Source organism: Mustela lutreola, chromosome 4, assembly GCF_030435805.1.
Source record: "Mustela lutreola isolate mMusLut2 chromosome 4, mMusLut2.pri, whole genome shotgun sequence".
Classification (NCBI taxonomy): Eukaryota; Metazoa; Chordata; class Mammalia; order Carnivora; family Mustelidae; genus Mustela; species Mustela lutreola.
Window position 1 is genome coordinate 73835681 of NC_081293.1, and position 17649 is coordinate 73853329.

At 47.3% G+C, this 17649-nt stretch overlaps 1 long non-coding RNA gene across 1 annotated transcript; it reads left to right on the forward strand.

Annotated features, from left to right (window-relative positions):
* The first annotated feature begins 3641 nt into the window (after nucleotides 1-3641).
* Nucleotides 3642-11062, forward strand: LOC131828963 (uncharacterized). The gene is made up of 4 exons (XR_009352627.1): nucleotides 3642-3937; nucleotides 7862-9151; nucleotides 9507-9653; nucleotides 9939-11062. It is a non-coding gene; the product is annotated as an uncharacterized LOC131828963 (long non-coding RNA).
* Nucleotides 11063-17649: the final 6587 nt, after the last annotated feature.

Sequence of the window (17649 nt, forward strand, 5' to 3'; positions counted from 1 at the left end):
GCCAGCCCAGACCTCTCTCGTGGGTCTCAGAGAGAAAGCCAGGGCTCAATGACAGGGGAAGACGGAAAGGGATCTCGAGCTTGTGGGAGCTAAAGGCAGGATCCACCTGGACGACAGAGCCAAGACAGAGCCAGGCAGCAATGGAGTGTGAGCTAAAGCAGGTAAGACACACCTGCAAGGGCGTCGATGGTCTTGGAAAAGACCCAGATCTCCTATAGAGTTCGTGACACTACTTCATGGGTCAGGAGATGAGAGAGATTTGCATGGATTAGGCTGACTAGTCATGCCAGGACACAAAGGACGCCACCAATGTATGGAGCTGTTACTAGGTAGACACTTACCAAGCCAGGGCAAGGAGGATAGTCACCTTTTAAAAATAAAAATAAAAATAAATAAATAAAATAACATGAGTGTACTGATCTCGTAATAAGGCTCCACACCCTGCTCTAAGTCACGACATAAGTTGCCTCCTTGAGTATCCACAGCTGTATTTTGAGGATGGCACTGGTCCTAACCCCCATTCTACACTCCAATTAAAAAGAAAAAATAAAGAGTCCAAGAGAAGTGAAACAAATAGCCAAAGGTTATATTGCCAGTATAACCAAGCATCTGTCCCGTACTTGTAGCTGTCCGATATTCTTAGAGGGACAGTGACATAGTGTCTACAAAGCAATCAAATTCACAAAGCTAAGAAGAAACCAAGGTTTAGACTCAGCATGGTGGGAAGAGGTAAGGGTTCCATGGTGGCCCCCTGCCAGATAGAGAAATTTCAATACTTGCCCAAGGTCATGGTGATGGAGCCTTGAAGCCGTTGCCCATATCTGGCCTTCTGCTCCTTTGTGGGGACAGAGGGAGGTTATGCTCTCCGGGTCCCTGGTAGTCACTGGTCAATGGGCTGTGAGTGGCACTGACATGTGTCACTTGCAGATTGATTTATTTAGTGCAGAGGCATTTAGAGGGGGTGTGCGTTCTCCATGATCTCCCTTCCTCTGCTCTGATGACCTTGATAACTACTTGTTCCAGATGACAGGTTACATGATCCCTGAGTCATCACTTGGAAGAAATCTGCTCCAGAGAGTCATCAGACCAGGAGCGCAGTTTGCATAAGCAAGAAATAAATGCTTCTGTCTTAAGCAATGATTTTCCCACAGCAAGCCCCCCAACCCATTTTGATTAACATAGACATCTGAGGAACACCAGTTTTATGAAGAGGACTCCTTAGCTACATCTTAAGTCTTCTTGAACATGTCTCTCAGTCCAGTAAGTGCCACAGATCAGAGAAAGGAGACAAACCTTATAAGACTCTTGACTCCACGAGACAAACTGAGGGTTGGGGAAGGGGGGTGCGGCATGGGGCAACTGGGTGACGGGCATCCAGGAGGGCACGTGATGGGATGGGCCCAGGGCGTTATACGCGACTAACGAATCATTGAACATTATATCAAAAACGAGTGATCTGTTGGCTAATTGAAATTAAATTTTTTAAAAAATCAAACAGTTTTATTCCTGGATGACCACAGAAAGACAAATGAAATTTGACCCCTCTCTTACACCATTCACTGAAATTAACTCAAAATGGATTAAAGACTTAAACATGAGACCTGAAACCATAAACTTCTTCTACAGGAAATGTCAGGGAAGAAGCTCCTTAACATTAGCCTTGGCAATGATTTTTGTGGATACGACATAAAAAGCACACGCAGCATGAGCAGGAATTAACAGGTTGGATTATATCAGAAGAAGCTTCCGCACAACAAAGGAAACCACTGACAACACAAGAGAGCAACCTACAGAGTGGGAGAAAACATTTGCAAACCATATGTCCGATAAGGGATTCATCCAAAATATATAAAAGAACCCCTATAGCTCAATAGCAAAACACCAAACAATCCAATTTAAAAATGGGCAGAAGAACCAGACATTTTTTCCAAAGAAGACATCCAAATGATGAAACATACATGAAAAGATGTATGTTTCAATGTTACATTTCAAAATATACTAACATCTAATTCAGACGTCACATTTCATGCAGTCTCAGCTCTAAGACGTAATTACAAATGGGAAACAGAAGATGTCTGCAGGCCACAGGAACTTGTGAAAGAAAGTCTGCATTTGACCTGGGCAGAACTTGTTGACTTCTAATAAATAAACAATTCTAACCAACTATGTTTTTTCTTCTGCAGAAAACTGGAAAACTCTGGGTCTCTAGAAGCCGGCACACAGGTAGTAAGAGTACCAAGTAAAGGAGGTTGTAGAGACAATGACTCAGCCATGGCAATGATCAGTAGTCAGAGCAACAACCTGAGTCATTTTTGCTTAACAATATCTAAGACAGCAGGAGAATGTGCAACAGATTTCAAAACATTCCCTTTGAGATTTTTCTTTTTTTAAGCTTGGGGTTCAAATCAAAGCAGTTCCAAGTTGTAAAGCTGTCAAAAAAATATATATATAATTAGAGAGAGGGAGAGACAAAGAGATAATTAAACTAATCCATTTTGAAGTGCTATTGTGATGTGAGGGAACTTTTTATTTATATATTTATATTATTTATTTATTGTATCAGCATTTTGCTTAACCCTATTAAAATGTTTTGCAATGATTATGTTTTAGTTTTGTGATATAAAAGTATTTTTATTTCCCCAATGGGTGAATACAAGATGTGAAATATTCCCATACAGTAACCTAATTTCTAATGAGGCTGAAAAAGGAGATGTCAACTCTGCTAGTCTATTCTTAGATATTCTTCTCTTTTTTTTTTTTTAAGATTTTATTTATTTGACAGACAGAGATCACAAGTAGGCAGGGAGGCAGGCAGAAGGGCGATGGGGTGGGGGAAGCAGATTCCCTGCTGAGCAGAAAGCCCGATGCAGGGCCCAATCCCAGGACCCTGAGATCATGACCTGAGCTGAAGGCAGAGGCTTAATCTGCTGAGCCACCCAGGTGCTCCTATTCTTGGATACTCTTAAAGGAAGAATAACCAACACAAAAAATAGAGTTCCTGTTCCTTCTATTGGCTTTATGAGGGAGACTGTGTTCCCTTTCAGCCTCCATCTTGGTTGAACTCATAACTTGGTTGTCTGATCCCAAAGGACTTTTATAAATAATGAGGCAACAACTAATTTCATCAGGACTAATGGACCAGAGCGAGTTCTACCTGCTTATTCATTTCACTAATCGGAAAACAGGCTGATCTGCCTTGCCTGCCCTGGTAAACTGAACTTTGGATGCACCATGAGAGATAAAGCTTCTTCTGAATTAGATAATTCAGTTGGTGTTTACATAAGAGAACTGATACCACCAAGGGGCACAGCACTGTGACCACGTTCTTAAGCCTATTGCCTCACAGATGAGTCCAAAGGTAAAGGCATAATTGGAGACTAGCATGTTTTCCATTCCAATGTGTTAAGTTCAGGGTTGATATGTTCAAAAGATTTAACTACTGATTCAGCCCGAGCCCTGACCAATTAGAACGGGTGCTGGGGTAAACAACTAGCATCCCTAAAGCAGTGTGTTCCTGCTGAACATCCATGAGCTCTAAGCCTTGTAAATAGAATAAGAAATCAATCAATCAATAAACAAATAAATAAATAAGGCTCCGCCATCCAATAGGAAAGAGACAGAACATCAGAAAGCTGGCATGTTCCAGCATCGCTGGGTGAGGATGTTACCTCCAGCCAAATGCAACGGAATTATGAGATGAAAGAAAACACCTTGCTCTAGCCGAGGCAGGTGATAAGCAGATTACCCTTGAAAGGCTTTCAGAGGGAGACTATAACAAACTCAGCTCACAGAGGAGAAAAATGAGATTGTGAGCCATGCTTCCGATCTTGCCCTGGAAGACAGAAGTTGCCTCTCATCACACCCACCCTGCAGGCAGAACTCGGGGAGCGGACACATTCACCAGCAGCTTCCCTGAGCGCTGAGTGCTTTATAGCAGGTAAGCAGCTGAGAGAAACTCGCAGACACAGCAGAACGGCACCGATTTGGTAATAAAGGACGTGTAGGTAGGGATCGGTGGGGACTGTCCCAGCCAGAAGCGTGCGCTTGTCTCAAGGGGACAGCCACCACTCATTGGTGCCACGAGGAAATGAAGGTCCAGTATCGATGGATCTTTCCATTTCTTTTAGGGAAAAGTTAGTAACGTGAGGCTTATCTTAAATTTCTTGATTTTCCAAATGTAGGCGAAATATTTCTCTTTCACTCTATGTGGGACAAATCGAACACGTGCAGGCCACCAGGTACAGCCTCTGGTTTACTCAATTGCTTCCTTCATTTAATTACATTCCTCAGGCATCTACCAAGTTCCAGATACTGTGCAGGACGGAAAGGATAGAATTCTGAAGACGTAATTCCTGCCTTCAAAAATCTTACAGTCTCACTTAAGCTAGAGCGGATTGCCAAGTAATTACAAAACTGGCCTGTGTGTGCCTCACTACTCTGTGGGCTAGCCACGTGGCTGAGCCAACGGGCAGCTCTGCTCATCTGGGGAGCTGCTGGGTGGGCTTGGATTTGGCTGGAGCTGCCGGTTTACGGTGGCCTCCACGGGACAGCCCATCTCTGTTCCACACGGTCTCTCATCCTCCTACAGGCTAGCCCAGGGTGGTTCACAGGGCAGCTGGGCCAGTTTCCAAGAAAACGAGTGGCAACACGCAAGCCAGGCTCCCAGCCGGCCTGTTGTAACTTCCGCCCCATCGTATGACCAAGGCAAGTCGCGGGGCCAACCCAGCCTCAAGGGGAGGAGAAATGGTCTCCACCTCTTGATGAGAAGTCACGTCTCAGAAGGTGTGGATTCAGGGAAGGGTGGAGGGCCATGGCCATTCTGGCAATCTACTTCACCTCATTAGAAGGCATGGCATGTGCGAAGCTGTCTGCCATCACGAGAGTGGAGAAGGCAAAGGGGTTACTAAGGCAAGACAGGACCAGGGTGGTCAGAAGAGGCCAGTCCATGAAGGTCCTACCTCGTATGCAGCCCAGGGGAATAGAAAGATTGTTTTAATTAAAAAAATAAAAATAGGGGCGCCTGGGTGGCTCAGTGGGTTAAGCCGCTGCCTTCGGCTCAGGTCATGATCTCAGGGTCCTGGGATCAAGTCCCGCATCGGGCTCTCTGCTCAGCAGGGAGCCTGTTCCCTCTCTCTGCCTGCCTCTCCGTCTACTTGTGATTTCTGTCAAATAAATAAATAAAATCTTTAAAAAAAATTTAAAAAAAATAAATAAAAACTGGAGTAAAAAAATCATTCTCTCTGCTGATTATAAGGGGAATACAAGACAAATGCAGAATAAATACAATGCAAGGTTTGAACATAAGCTTATGAAATAAAATGTTCTGGGGACTTGCAAAAAGGTCAGATCATAACTAGCTTGATAAAAATCAAGGAAGGCTTCCTGAAGGAGGTGGACTGGCAGCTGAACTTTGAAGAACAGAACAGATTTTCCCAGGTAGCAGTGGGGATGTTGACGTAACAGTGTTCATCCGAGTGCAGGGGAAGGGAAGCCCCAAATACGTGTGATAGCAGAGTGGTTTGGCTACATCGAGGACAGACGTTCGCAATCCTTTTCTACCTTAACCTTCTGGAATATGATATTCCCGTGTGACACTCCCACATTCATACTCCGGGCATGCCAGAGGTAGGACAGGATACAGTGGTACATAAGAATGGCCCGTCCAGCCTCTCTGGCTCATGGGTCCACTGTGACACTGACCTTGAGATCCACTAATGCAGGCTTTTTTGAGAGCAATGAAAGAGGCAGTAGAGGGGATAAGTTACTGGAGGTTCTAAAATATCGTGTTCTGGGGCGCCTGGGTGGCTCAGTGGGTTGAGCATCTTCCTTTAGCTCAGGTCATGATCTCAGGGACCCAGGATCGAGTCCTGTGTTGGGTTCCCTGCTCTGCGGGGGGGTCTGCTTGCTTCTCCCACTCCCTGTGCCCCTGCTCCCTGCTTGTGCTCTCTCTCTCTCTCCAATAAATAAATAAGATCTTAAAAATAAATAAATAAATAAAATGCCAGGTTGTGGAAATCTTAACTTAGAATGCAAGAAAGGGTCCCGGCATGTTTTTGAAGAAGATAAAAACATAAATAGAGCTGCAATTTGCCAATAGTCGCTAACAAAATGGAGCAACGTGAGCAGGATGAGGCTCAAAGAGGATTCACCTCCCTCATCCCCCAGAGTGGACATCATGAACCGGCCGAAGGACATCTTCTTGGGACCCTCCAAATCTTAGGGCCTTAACCCTGTTGAGAAATATGGAGCTGGTAAGCAATGGAATCTGATGGCCACCATGAGGTTGGAGACAGGCAGCCCTTGAAGAGGGGAGACCCCATTTGGGAGGGAAGCCCAGCCAAGGTGGTATTCCGGGGGCCACAGTGGAAATGTAGAAAGGAGGACTACGTTAAAGAAGTGTGGGTTGTCTCCCTGGGATTTGCCACTCAGGTTGGTCAAGCTGGGAAAAGAAGAAGAGGGGAAATGAAACATGACTCCAGTGTTTCAAGGTTGGGAGAGACCCGTGGTGCCATGCAGCAAAAGAAGAAAGCTAGAAAACTGTGCAGTGGGGAGAAGAATGGATTCAGTTTGAATCGTAAGGATAAACATCAAGGCTGGAAAGCATCAGGGCGAACCTGAGGCTAATGCTTGTAACAACACCACAAAACAAAAATGTCATGAATGTGGCCTTTCTTCTAAGATTCCAGCAACATTGGAAGAGGGCGTGTGTGGGAGAGAAACTCACTTCTTGTTTCTTCCAAGAATGTTGCAACATTGCTTAAGGTTCCTAGTAGAACTCAGAAGAGGAGGAGAGGTGAAAAATTGGTCTGCAAGAGTTTTGTTTTTCTTTTGCATAAGGAAAATTTTGCATAAGGAAAGAATGACTCCTGGGTACTGGCCATGGCTGCACCTGTCGAACCTTGAACTTCCTGGCTCCCTCCTTCAACCTCCGCTTAATGTCCGAACAGAGTCCTGGCTTCATGAATGTAGCAAACTTGATCAAATTATGAGAGCCGTCGTTCTGTTGTCTCAAAATTGAGATCGTTTTTCATGCGACAAAACTGGGGGTCCATGTTCAGAGGAGAGGAGCTGAATATCTAGTCACCTGTCTTGCAGGGAGAGGGTAAAAAAGGTGGCTGAAGAGGACGGGTTCTAGGGGCGCCAGGGTGGCTCAGTCGGTGAAACATCTGCCTTCAGCTCATGTCATGATCCTGGGGTCCTGGGATCAAGTCCTGCATCGGGCTCCCTGCTCGGCAGAGAGTTTGCTTCTCTCTCTGCCTCCTCTTCCCTGTCCCCCACTCGTGCTCTCTCTCTTTCCCTTGGTCTCTCTTTCAAATGAATAAATCAAATCTTAAAAAAAAAGGGGGGGGGGGATGTTGGATTCTAGGTTAAGATTTCTTGAGTCAGGGCGCCTGGGTGGCTCAGAGGGTTAAGCCTCTGCCTTTGGCTCAGGTCATGATTTCAGGGTCCTGGGATCAAGTCCCGCATCGGGCTCTCTGCTCAGCAGGGAGCCTGCTTCCTCCTCTCTCTCTCTGCCTGCCTCTCTACCTGCTTGTGATCTCTGTCTGTCAAATAAATAAATAAAATCTTAAAAAAAAAAAAAAAGATTTCTTGAGTCAAATCCCAACAATGCCTCACTGATGCATTGATTTTTTTCATCTGTAAATTGGAGATGTTCCTCCTTGCCTTCTCTACCCGTAGTTGTGAGAATTCATGGAGAAATACAGGTCAGGTGTACTTAGTGATTAAATCTGATTGCTTCACAATTCCCTTTATTTCTTTTTTCAGTATAGACACCTATGAGGTGCTAATGAATAATTCCCCTTGTTTGGTTGTATCACCCACGGGAAGCTCTCATTTTCTAAAATTTCCTTTGGTTTAGGATGACCAGGAGAGACTTCAAGACCTATCGATGAATGAATACCTCTATAGTGGATGTTCTCAGCAGCTTCCCTGCTCTCCGAGAAGATCCGAAGTCAGCCGGGCCATAGAGGTCATCCGTGGGGAGTGCCGGCCGTACTCAGGCTCCATCGTCGATATGAAGTTAGTGAGATGAACTTCAGCAAATGATCTTCCACATCAGAGCTTGGAAACTTTCTTGTTTCTACTTGTGCTAACCCCCAAAGGTACATGAGCTGCAAAAGGATTAGAGTACTCATACACTTCAGCTACAAAGATTTCCTTATAAATTCTTCCTCTTATTACTATAGTGACATAAACATGGTGCATTGGGATTCAATTAACATAGTTCCAGGGTCTGAGCGTGTTGGACGGTAGTAGCATTTTTTTTTCTCCTAATATCTTAAACCAGCACATCATTTCTTTATTAAAGACTTTTCTGCCACAAGTATGGGCAGTGGTATGCTGCTGTTTATAACAACCTGCTCTCCCGGAATAAAAAACCCCGGGTGTGTCATGCCATTTGCCAAATTCTGTGAAGTAAATACTCTCACCACAGCTAATCAACCATCAGCTACTGAAGAAGTCACTGAAAAGTGAGGTTGGGTGGTCTCTGTGCAGCGGGCTCCAACGAACCAGTATGAACCTTCCTTGATATTCAATCGTCACTGCGCCCAACACCTCGCAAGCTGCCAATGAGACATTTTGTAAGTATCGTTTAGGATAACAGTGTTGTCCTTGGAGCCAGGGCAGCAGGAACTGGATATTCCAGGTGATGGAGGAAAGCATATCCGGCTGGAACACGCTGCTCTGTTTTGTATCGGAAATAATCATAAATACACCTTGGTGTGTTTATGTTAGCTGCCCTTCCCAGACCAGGCCTGTCTGCAAAAGCAATCGGAGAATATGGATGGCAATAACAACAATAACCAAAACAGGTGCCCAAGGATTCTCCAAAGACCCCAAAAGGACCTCATTCCTTGGCAGAATCCTAAAAAGCTCATTAGCAGATATTAAAATTCTCCCGCGTGGTCACCAGTAGGAGTCTCTGCACTGCCCTCTAGTGGTTTCAATGGTGGCCGTCACCTAGTGGTGGATGACTACTTCCGGACCACACTGTCCCCTTCTTCTCAAGTGTGTTCTTGTCACTGAAGCTGTCTGTCCTCCGTAAGGTGTGAAGAGAAGCCGCCTGACCACGGATACATGGGTAATTGGACCCCACTTCTTTGGAGAAATTTGATACAAAATTCCCACATGCTGAATGGGAAAATCGGTAAGTGGGACGACTTAGAGTCAGAGCCTAAGGGGTCCCTTGGTGCAGGAAGTCTGGGTATCGGCGTTCCTTCCCTGCAGAGTGATCCTTGACATTCAGATCTAGGTATACGAGGTGGTTCTTCACATCCTGTTTAACAGTCTCGGTCCTAAGCCCGGGTAACTCACCAACTCTAAGTTTTTGTTACCATTTTTCCCAAAATCCCCATTCCACCCTGGTGCGAGCAAACCTTCTGGTGCCTGCCCTGAGAAGTGGTCCCGATTGGCTGGGCTTCCTCCCTCTCCCTCCAGACAGTGTATTTGCCCTAGAGATTTGGTAAGTTCTCCATTTCCCTCACCTACTCTTGACCTTGTAGCTGTCTCAGCAGAGAAGGAAGAGCTTCTTTCTCAGAGAGGAAAAGGAAAAGACTGGCAAAGTTCTCCCTGCAGAAAGGCCTTGGAAAGGTGCCTGTTTGGAAGAACCTTGAAAGCCAGCTCCAGGCATCTCTGTTTTAACCCACAAGGTAAGGTTTCCAGGTGTCCCCTCACAGCATGATTTCCTTTTGGCAAAGGTGACGGGGCTGGGGGCACGCCCCTCCTCGTCCTCCCATTTGACAGGATTGTGAAGGCAACAGAGAGAGCAAGTGTGATATTGCCGTGAAAACTGCAGTGCTGAAAAGATGCTAATTCTCGGAATAGCGATCCCCCGCATAAAGGGAATGGCTTAACCCATTTCTGCCTCTGAAACTGCATCCATTCTCCCATGCTGGTACTTACTGTGTAATAACGAGTGTGTATCTCTCCACTAGATTTGGGGTCAGAGCCTATTGTGTGTCTCTCTGGAGCACCAGCATCAGTCCAGATAGTGACACACTGGATCCCATATTCACAGAGGAAGCAAATGCTCAAGGACGTTTGAAGAACTAATGCATCGCAGACAGGGGATTTGAACTCACATCTGTTGACACCGGCTGCAGTGAACACATCACCCTGATCATCAGGGACATTGATGTCAGTTATTGGTGGCTGATGCACAGCGACAGGACAGATGTGGAATGAGGATTTAATCAATCGTGCCTCTGTAATGAAGCCTCCATAAAAATCCCAAAGGATGGGGTTTGCAGACCTCCTAGGTTAGTGAACCTGTGGAGATTTGGGGGAGTGGTGTGCCTGGAGAGGGCAGGGAAGCTCTGCACCCCTTCCCCATACCTCTGTCTGTTCCTGAATTATATCCTTTTATAATAAACTGGTAATCTAGTTTAAAAAAAAAAAAAAAGAATGAGGAAGGATGGCACCTTGGTGCCTCAGTTCATTAAGCATCTGATTCTTGATTTCAGCTGAGATCATGATCGCAGGATCACGGAATCTAGCCCCATGTCCGGCTCCACACCCAGCTTAAGATTCTCTCTCTCCCTCTTCCTCTGCCCCACCCCCACCTCTTAAAAAAAAAATCAGAGATGGAATGAGATACGCACAAATGTTGCTTAAGTCCCTATATCCTTGGAAATTTCATTCCAAACCAAGTTTTCAAGGGTAGTTCCCATCTACTGAGAATTCCAGCTATCTTGTGAGTGACAGAACAGAGTCATCTAAAGGGGTGGGAAGACCAGGATGACCCAGGCGAGTAGACTCACTACAAGAACTGGGATCCTCAGAGTGATTTCAGGTCACGCTGCAGACACCTGAGGCAGCAGAGGTCAGGCTGTAAGCAAGACAAGGGGCACCTCCGAGAACGTGCTCTCACTCAGGCAAATTCAGAGAAGTTTTGGGACGCCTGGGTGGCTCAGTGGGTTAAAGCCTTTGCCTTCGGCTCAGGTGATGGTCCCAGAGTCCGAGGGTCCTGGGATCGAGCCCCGCATCGGGCTCTCTGCTCAGCAGGGAGCCTGCTTCCCCATCTCTCTCTCTCTCTGCCTGCCTCTCTGCCTACTTGTGATCTCCGTCTGTCAAAATAAATAAATAAAATCTTAAAAAAAAAAAAATTCGGAGAAGTTTGCTTAAGACTGCTGATACAAATCTTGCCATCCAAAACGGGCCAGAAAAGTGGGGTTTCTGCCCCTCAGCTTCACCAACTCAGCTAACAGCTCTTGAAACCGAATCCCTATCTCTGAATGTAGATCTGAAGACTGATGGGGGGGGGGGGGACAGCAGAAAGAGCCCTTTTGACTCCCCTCTTCTAATGCTGACATTCAAATGACCTGATCTCCCAGCCGAGGAATGCAGACAATTAAGGAATTAAGGAAACGTGCCAGGGCTACCGCCAGGGCCAAGGAAACATAAATGAGGATGAAGACTCTGCTTTCTGCCCCTCCCCATCTATGACTGATTTCCCCCAAGAAATAGGGGGCTCAATAAACACCCGCGTCTGTGGGCAACCACGAACCCCCATTGCTCCATCCTCCGGGGAGAAGGCAAAACACCATTCATCAAAGCCCAGCTACGTACCTAGACCTGCTGCTGTTTTGTTCCCAAGCAGCTCCTCAGTCAGTCCTCCTGGAGAGCCCAGGGCGTCAGGACCCCGCTCTGCCCTGCCGAGCAGTGCTGCTGGCTAAGTCCCGGAGGCCGACTGCGCGCTAGCCCGGGGAGCACAGCTGCCAACTTAACTACTTGTGTGCTGACTCACGCCTGGGCAGAAGGCGCCCCGACCTGAGTCTGCTGGTGGAAAAACCCGGCCCCAGCCCCGGGAGTCACACCTGGAGCTCGTTACTTTGCACGCAGCACACGTGCACGCACACACACACACAGACTCTGCAGACCAGATTACGCTGGAGATGGGAGTTATGTTTGTTCTGAATGAGGGAGCTCAGCTCTGGCCCGGAGGAGGCCCCACTTGCCTGGAAGGGATCTAATTACATAAAGAAATTGATAGTAGGTGTTTCAGTCTGGGAGTTTAGGGAAGCTCCCATGACCTTCCCAGGACAAAACCAAACTTGTTTCCTGCAGTAGGACCTCTGTTTTAGTCTCTGTGGCTTCTAGAAACCCTAGGGGGAAGGTTCGTTCTTCGAGCTCTGTTGCAGGCCCAGGCATCAGCGACTGGGAAAAGCAAGCAAAGGTTTCGAATGTTTGATCCATTCTTGGAAGTCAGTTACTGTCCACCCATGTCCCCGCACAGCAAGCAAATGCCTCAACTTCTTAAAGCTGAGGCCACTTTCTAGTGATTGTTGGGGACAGTCGGAGCAGCAGCTGTGGGGACAGAAGCCTGCCTCTCTCTTGGGGCAAGTCAAGCCCCTGGCTTTCTTCAGGCATCACGGGGTCCACCCTGGGGTCTCTGGAGGGTGGGGGGGGATGGATGGACAGTCACGTGGGAGCCATGCGGGGGCTCAGCACAGCCTCCGTCTGCAGCCCACCAACCTGGGGGCCCGAGTTGCCGGCTGAGTTTATTAGGCTGAGTTTATTAGCTACTAATTGGCTAAAAGACTAAAAGGCTCTGGGGCCTCCGTTGCCTAAAGTGACTTGACCTTGGGGGCCTCTGAGCTCCGGCGCAAGGCATGCACACCCACAGGTGCACAGAACACAGCCTGCAGACTGAATGGGTAATAATGAATAATAATAACAACAACAATAACAACAACGGTGCTAATAATAGCAGCAGCCTCGGTGTGGAATGCTTCCCAAATTTGGGCGGATGGGCTGAAGGCTGTGCGTACAGACGCTCTGTAGCGAGGACAGCCAGCTCTTCCAGACTCTGCACACCTCGCTCTGTCCTGGCGCCCCCTGCAGTCAGGAGTGGCCACTCACTGAGGTCTTGCCCAGGCAGAGTGAGCAGGCATGCCCTGCACCCATGTGTCCTTGGCCCAAAACGCCTCCCCACGGGAGCATCTCCAGTCTCGAGCACAGACTTGGAGGGAGATAGCCGCAGGGACTGTGGCTGTCACAGAAAGAAGAAGGTGGAAAACTTTTGCTGCTGACCTTTGCAATTACTTTTAAATTATGGGGGAAAAATGGATATGAACCCAAAAACATGTATTTTGAAATTCCCTTAGGGATACGTAAGCAAGACAGTGTAGACACCGCTTGTCTACACAACAAAGACGAGACTCCTGAAGCAGGTGTTCAAACTCTCCTAGCCCAAGCCTTTGGCATTTCCCATTGTCTCTCACATTGGCATCTGGGTCTCTTGGTGGCTCTGAAACATACCTGCCCATCCCACCCCCCCCCACCCCACTCAAAGCCACCCAGGCGGCCCTGTGGAATGGGTTTTAAGGCAACATAAATTTGCCAAATACTAGTTTCATGTAATCTAAGGATGTTTCTCTAAGGGAAGATTTGTTACAGCTTGAAATATATTGATATGAATGCTAAATTCATGTGCGTGTGTGTGTGTGTGCATGTGTGTGTGTGTGTGTGTGTGTGTGTGTGTGTGTCTAAACCCGAACTTAGATCCCATTCCCTCCCTCCATCGAAAGCAAACATCCCTGGAAGAGCAACCTGCGAGACAGAGAAGCTCGTGTTCCATGGGACTAGGCTCACCTGCCCTCCGGGGTCCGGGCTTCTGTGCCCACCAGCAAGCACATTCCTGCAGTCCCGGACAGGAGAAGCTGCTGGAAACTGGAGCAGAAAGCAGCAGTCCTCTGCTGTGAGCCCTGCTTGCCCTTCCTCCTCTGACCTCCTTTGGCGGTTGGGAAGATTGCCAGCAGTTCCTCCTCAGTTTTGCCAAATGAAAGGCTTGGATCAGGGCCTTCTTCCTTCCTGGGAGGAAAATGAATTTCCCGGGGCCTGCACGAATTCATTGTTTTTGATGATTTTAATTGGTGATTAAACCCTGAATATCTTGAGAAATTAAGCCAGTTTTGATAGCCGGGATCTACCGGAAGCCCATTTGTCACCGACCGTTCTTCATACTTGGCATGTGTTAAAGTGACATTTCGGATACGTTCCCATCTAATTTCGGTGACTTTTTGTTTGAATTCACACTCAGTGAATGTTAATAGTATGTGGGGGTTCTGTGTGCTGAATACATTGACATTTTCTCTCCCGAAGGAAGTACGATGCTGCTGCTCAGTCCCCAGCCCCCACCCCGACCCCTTTTGCTGTATGTTGGGTGCAATGAGGACCAGGGATTGTGCACGAACACACAACAGGACTTGTGGCCCTACCCCCTGCTTGGATCTCTCTGTCCTCCTGCAGTTGCTTCCCTCTGCCCAGGAACCAGGAGCCCCGGAGAAACCTCATTAGGCAGCCTCTTGACCCCAGGGTTTGAAGCAGTCCCTGCAAGCCCCCAGGGCAGAGATTAAGCTCTGGGATCAGCTGGGGTCAGCTTCTGAGCACAGCAATGGGCACCCATGGCCCTGGGCCAGTGACACTTCCAGGCAGACAGGTGCCTGTAGCACTAACAGGACCCAGCCCATCTTGGTGTCATTTGCTTTTCATGCTCGCCCCAGGAACTCGCAGAGCAATGCAGCTAGCCCTGTCTGCCAGCGTATCTGCCCGCCTCCGGGCTGGACTGAGCCTACCCGGCTCATTGGAGCGTCTGCAGAGAGGAAGCCCACAGCTCACCACAGCCAGAGGTCAGAAGGCTCCCAGGACCACTCGGGCTGGCAATGAACGTGCTTCCCATCAACCTGGCAATGACTGGCCATGGCCTCTTGCAACTCAAAGCCAAGGATTTCGGAGACTTCCAAACAAACGTTCATGGTAACAGATCATGCTTTTTCCCAAGTTATTTTTTCCCCTGAAAATCCTAAGATATCAGGGAGCATGCCCGCTGTGTGCCTTTCCATGGCCACAGGCTCGTTATTCAAAAGAGAATGCTTTGGCCAAAGGGCCTAAGCCCCCTGTGGATACTACCAGCAGGAAGCCATGAAAACACCACCAGCAACTGGGTGGGACAACACAGAGCTGGCCAGGGATGCAGATCTGAGGGCCAGTCAATCCTGGCGCTACACCCACATGTGTGCCTCGTTCTCCCCTTGCTCCTTATCTGGGCTGCGTTGTGCCGTGTCAGAGTCCACCAGCAATCCCGCAACCGTGGGATGCTAAGGACAGTGAAGCAAGGATCTTACCAAAGATGTAAGCCGTGAGTGGCTTCAGGCTCCTGATAATATCCCCAGAAGTTTAAATAAAGGCTGAGTCTCAGTTTGGTTTCACATGTGGTCCAGCTCCCTCTCTGGCTGGGGCCAGTCTCTCCGTCAACTGGGACTTCTACCATGGCTCCCAGGGGCTTCGTCTTCATCTTTCCAGCTCACTTCCCTCCATGTAACACTAGTGGCTGTTTACTACGCACAAAACTCGTCTGCGTGCCCCCCGTCACCCTACGTTACACTGCCACATGGGTCACCTGCAGTGATGGCCCCATGGTTCATGTTCTTTCAGGAAGTGCCCCGGCTATGTGACCATGACTTGTTACGTCTCCCCGAGCACTAGTGCAGCTTAGACGCCAACTCTTTTTTTAAAGATTTTATCTATTTATCTGACAGGGAGAGACACAGTGAGAGAGGGAACACAAGCAGGGGGCAGTAGGAGAGGAAGAAGCAGGCTCCCCATTGAACAGGGAGACAGATGTGGGGTTCAACCCCAGGACCTGGGATCATGACCTGAGCTGAAGGTAGCCGCTTAACGACTGAGCCACCCAGGCGCCCTGACACCCACTCCTGAGAGAGGAGTTGGACAAAGCCCTTGGTGTGAAATAAAGTACATACAATACCTTGGTTGAAGTTCTTTGTAGACTACAGACCGGGACAGCTATAAGAACTGTAAGAACAGCTGTAAGAACACCACCACTTGCCCTATTTTCCTGCTCACACTGAAAAAAATGCTTTGAGCCACCAAGTTAAGCTATTTAGAACTTATCTTAGTCCAAGTCAAAGAGAGAGAGAAGAAAGAAATTGACTGATTCAACAGAACATACTGTAAATCCTTTGGCAAAAAGAGACCAAGCATTCTGGACTGTAGGCACCTGACACTTTCTCAAAACATGCTGATGTTCCTAGTAAGCGATTATATTTGTTGCTAATACACAGTTTATTTGTTACTAACCAGATCTTTCCCAGGTACCAGCCCGGGACAGGCAAAAGCACTCTCAGACAACGAACCACAAGAGCGGTCTTTAGAAAGGAGAGAGAAAGTCATTCAGGTTCCTCCAGATTCTGGGTCTGCTTTAGTGCTTGTTGTGTCCCAGGTCTTCTGGGCTGTTGGGGGGCAGGGGCAATGGAGCACGTGAAGGGCTCTGGCAAGTAAGCTCACAGTTCAGATATTTGAATGTACCCCCAACATTCCCCAATCCAGTGTCAGTTGCCTTCATGTTCTTCTGGACACTCTGTGTGTTGAGAGTTGGAAGTCATTAAGGCAGACTCTAACGACCACTTCTATTTTTAGTTCTTCAGTTGTCATTAGGACACCAATTTCTATGTCCAGATGTTAAAGGCCCTCCTCAGACAACAGCTTACTCGTTGTCTTCCAAACTGATTTAACAACAAAAACTGGGTCACCAAGGGCTTCTGGTTTCATCTTCAACAAGCAAAGAGCTTTGGAGTCAAGTCACCACTCTCATCCTTACAACTACAAAAGGCTGGACGAACTTTGCAAAACAGGACTTCTTTTTGGAGCCATCAGAGGACTGGGGCCAACAGAGCCAATCGCCACTCTCCAAATCTGGAGAGACAGTAGTATCCAGAGTCACAGCCGGGATTTGCTGACATGGGGCCGAAGCCACTGAAACTAAAACACTTACTAAAAACACTTACACCATAACTTAGATTGACTATCGTGAAGGGGAGAGGGGCAGGCAGGAGTCAAAAATCCTCATAAAAATTTGGACTCCCCCCAAATTTATCTACTAATAGCCTACTGTTGACCAGAAGTCCTATCAATAACAAACAACTGATGAACACATATTTTGTCTATGTATAAAGCTTAGAATAAAGCTGGAGAAAAAAATATTAGGAAAATCATAAAAGTACATATATAGTAATTGATTGAAAAAAACACAGAACCTGCTCAGTCCAAACCCCTATTTTCAAGGGTCAACTGTGTTATCAATTATACTTTAAATGTGACAGGTCTAAATACACCAATTAAAAAGACAGAGACTGTCAGAATAGATTAAAAATGGGAAGCTGGTTATCTGCTATATATTCTGTCTATAGGAAATCCACTTTGTAAAGATCGAGAGTTTAAAAATAAAGGGGTGGAGAAAGATAGATACCATGCTGAACACTCATTAGAAGAAAGCTGGGGTCGTTATTTTAATTTCAGACAAAGCAGACTCCACAACAAGGAATATCATTAAGAATAGAGGACAGAGCGATAAAGGGGTTAATCCTCCAAGAAAACACAGCAACTTTAATGTATATGCATCTAACAAGAGAGTGTCACAAAACACCAGCTTCTAGGCCACCATGGGGCTGGGAGGGGACTCTGGGCAGGTCCCTCCTGGGTGTCTGAGCCTTCCCTTGTCCTCACCTGGGATGCCATTTTGGCCCCTCAAGCCACTCCCTAGACATCCTTCGACACAGGATCCGGGACACAGGAGTTAGCATAGGCCTCTGAAGTTGGACCCTCTACTTCTTTAACTTTGAAAAACAT